The sequence below is a fragment of the Podarcis gaigeae genome (assembly GCF_964106915.1).
Source record: "Podarcis gaigeae genome assembly, chromosome: 5".
Lineage (NCBI taxonomy): Eukaryota > Metazoa > Chordata > Lepidosauria > Squamata > Lacertidae > Podarcis > Podarcis gaigeae.
In genome coordinates, this window is record NC_139681.1 from 67,902,310 (window position 1) to 67,902,528 (window position 219).

The following is a 219-nucleotide window of genomic DNA, read 5'->3' on the forward strand; positions in this document are numbered from 1 at the left end:
TGCTGTTTTTTGCACGCAAACCAAGCTCCGCAGTGCTGGGTGCGGACGGACTCAAAAGCACAGCCAACACACAGCACCAGCACTTCAAGCCGGCGCTCTCTCTATGGCGCAAGCATAGAGGCCACTGCATCATCGGAGCCTAGAGCGGACTGATCTAACGCCGCTTCCGGATTGCGTTACATTAGAAACCAGCGGCGCTGCGACCCGGAAGCGCATGCG